The sequence below is a fragment of the Arachis duranensis genome, chromosome 6 (assembly GCF_000817695.3).
Source record: "Arachis duranensis cultivar V14167 chromosome 6, aradu.V14167.gnm2.J7QH, whole genome shotgun sequence".
Classification (NCBI taxonomy): Eukaryota; Viridiplantae; Streptophyta; class Magnoliopsida; order Fabales; family Fabaceae; genus Arachis; species Arachis duranensis.
The window spans coordinates 40,585,848-40,588,877 of record NC_029777.3 but is presented as its reverse complement, the minus strand read 5'-3'; the positions used below and the strand labels follow the sequence as shown (position 1 = coordinate 40,588,877).

The 3,030-nt window shown below is 41.8% G+C and overlaps 1 non-coding gene across 1 annotated transcript; it reads left to right on the top strand.

The window, feature by feature from the left end:
* The first annotated feature begins 2,348 nt into the window (after positions 1 to 2,348).
* LOC127740298 (small nucleolar RNA R71) lies at positions 2,349 to 2,452 on the top strand. The gene has a single exon (XR_008000977.1). It is a non-coding gene; the product is annotated as a small nucleolar RNA R71 (small nucleolar RNA).
* The last annotated feature ends 578 nt before the right edge of the window (positions 2,453 to 3,030 follow it).

Sequence of the window (3,030 nt, the reverse complement as noted above, 5' to 3'; positions counted from 1 at the left end):
CATGTGAGTTATTATTACTTGATGCGACCCGGTACACTTGCCGGTGAGTTTTGTGTTGGATCGTTTTCCACACATCAGAGAGAAGGTGAGTTGAGGTAGGTACGGATCCTGTGTGGTCCACAGATCCTGAGGTGATCCTGTGGTGTCCACAGATCATGAGGTGTCAAGGATGAATCATCCCTGCACCAATTAGGCGTGTAAAACGCCCTCTGCCTGCAATCCTGTCGTTTAACGCCAGACTTAAGCTTGTTTCTGGCGTTAAACACCCAAATGTAGCATGTTTCTGGCGTTTAACGCCAGTCTGATGCTTGTTGCTGGCGTTAAACGCCATCTTTCCTCAGGGTGCAATCCTGGCATTTAAACGCCAGACTGCTACTTGTTTCTGGCGTTCAACGCCAGATTCATGCTCTATTCTGGTGTTAAATGCCAGCCAGATGCTCCTCACTGGCGTTTAAACGCCAGTAGGCTCTTCCTCCAGGGTGTGCTATTTTTTATTCTATTTTTAATTTTTGCAATTGTTTTGTGACTCCTCATGATCATGAACCTAATAAAACATAAAAGAACAATAAAAATATAGATAAATAAAAATTGGGTTGCCTCCCAATAAGCGCTTCTTTAATGTCAATAGCTTGACAGTGGGCTCTTATAGAGCCTCACAGATGTTCAGAGCATTGTTGGAACCTCCCAACACTAAACTTAGAGTTTGAGTGTGGGGGTTCAACACCAAACTTAGAGTTTGGTTGTGGCCTCCCAACACCAAACTTAGAGTTTGATTATGGGGGCTTTGTTTGACTCTATATTGAGAGAAGCTTTTCATGCTTCCTCTCCATGTTTACAGAATGATAACCTTGAGCTTTAAACACAAGGTAGTCCCCATTCAATTGAAGGACTAGTTCACCTCTGTCAACATCAATCACAGCTTTTGCTGTGGCTAGGAAGGGTCTTCCAAGGATGATGCATTTATCCTCCTCCTTCCTAGTGTCTAAGATTATGAAATCAGTAGGGATGTAAAGGCCTTTAACCTTTACTAACACGTCCTCTACCATTCCATAAGCTTGTCTTATTGACTTGTCTGCCATCTCTAATGAGAATGTGGCACCCTGTACCTCAAAGATCCCTAGTTTCTCCATTACAGAGAGTGGCATAAGATTTATACCTGACCCCAGGTCACACAGAGCCTTCTCAAAGGTCATGGTGCCTATGGTACAGGGTATTAAGATTTTACCAGGATCTTGTTTCTTTTGAGGTAATGTTTGTTGAACCCATGTATCTAGTTCACTAATGAGCAAGGGAGGTGCATATTTCCAAGTTTCATTACTAAACAACTTGGCATTCAGCTTCATGATGGCTCCTAGATATTGAGCAACTTACTCTTCAGTTACATCTTCATCCTCTTCAGAAGAAGACTAGTTCTCAAAGCTCATGAATGGCAGAAGGAGGTTCAATAGAATCTCTATGGTTTCTATATGAGCCTCAGATTCTTTTAGGCCCTCAATAGGGAACTCCTTTCTGTCTGGGGGACATCCCATGAGGTCTTCCTCATTGGGATTCACGTCCTCCCCTTCCTCCTTGTATTCGGCCATATAGACAATATCAATGGCCTTGCACTCTCTTTTTGGATTCTCTTCTGTATTACTTGGGAGAGTACTAGGAGGAGTTTCAGTGATTTTCTTACTCAGCTGGCCCACTTGTGCCTCCAAATTTCTAATGAAGGACCTTGTTTCAGTCATGAAATTTAAAGTGGCCTTAGACAGACCAGAGACTATATTTGCTAAGTTAGAGGGACTCTGCTTAGAATTCTCTGACTGTTGCTGAGAAGATAATTGAAAAGGCTTGCTATTGCTGAGCCTGATTCTTCCACCATTGTTAAAGCCTTGTTGAGGCTTTTATTGATCCTTCTATGAGAAATTTGGATGATTTCTTCATGAGGAATTATAGGTGTTCCCATAGGGTTCACCCATGTAATTCACCTATGCCATTGCAGGGTTCTCAGGATCATAAGCTTCTTCTTCAGAGATGCCTCTTTAGTACTGTTGGATGCATTTTGCCATCCATTTAGACTCTGAGAAATCATGTTGACTTGCTTATTCAATATTTTGTTATGAGCCAATATGGCATTTAGAGCATCAATTTCAAGAACTCCCTTCCTCTGAGGCGTCTCATTACTCACAGGATTCCTCTTAGAGGTGTACATGAATTGGTTATTTGCAACCATGTCAATTAGTACTTGAGCTTCTATAGGCATTTTCTTTAGGTGAATGGATCCACCTACAGAATGGTCCAGTGACATCTTAGAGAACTCAGATAGACCATAATAGAATATATCTAAAATGGTCTACTCTGAAAGCATGCCAGCAGGACACTTTTTGGCCAACTGTTTGTATCTTTCCGAAGCTTCATAGAAGGATTCACCATCTTTTTGTTTGAAGGTTTGAACATCCATTCTAAGCTTGCTCAGCTTTTGAGGAGGAAAAAACTTAGCCAAGAAGGCTGTGACCAGCTTATCCCAGGAGTCCAGGCTATCTTTAGGTTGTGAGTCCAACCATGTTTTAGCTCTGTCTCTTACAGCAAAAGGGAAAAGCATGAGCCTGTAGACTTCAAGATCTACTCCATTAGTCTTAACAGTCTCACAGATCTGCAAGAATTCAGTTAAAAATTGATAGGGATCTTCTGATGGAAGTCCATGGAACTTGCAGTTCTGTTGCATTAGAGCAACTAGTTGAGGCTTCAGCTCAAAATTGTTTGCTTCAATGGCAGGGATTGAGATGCTTCTTCCATAAAAGTTGGAAGTAGGTGTAGTATAATCACCCAGCATCCTCCTTGCGCCTTCACCATTGTTATTGGGTTCGGCCATATCTCTCTCTTTTTCGCGATTCTCTGTAAGGGTTTCTCTGGATTGTTGTGCTTTAGCTTCTCTTAGCTTCTTCTTCAGAGTCCTTTCAGGTTAATGATCTACTTCAACAAGAATGTCCTTGTCCTTGCTCCTGCTCATATGAAAAAGGAGAGAACAGAAAAGAAAGAGGAATCCTC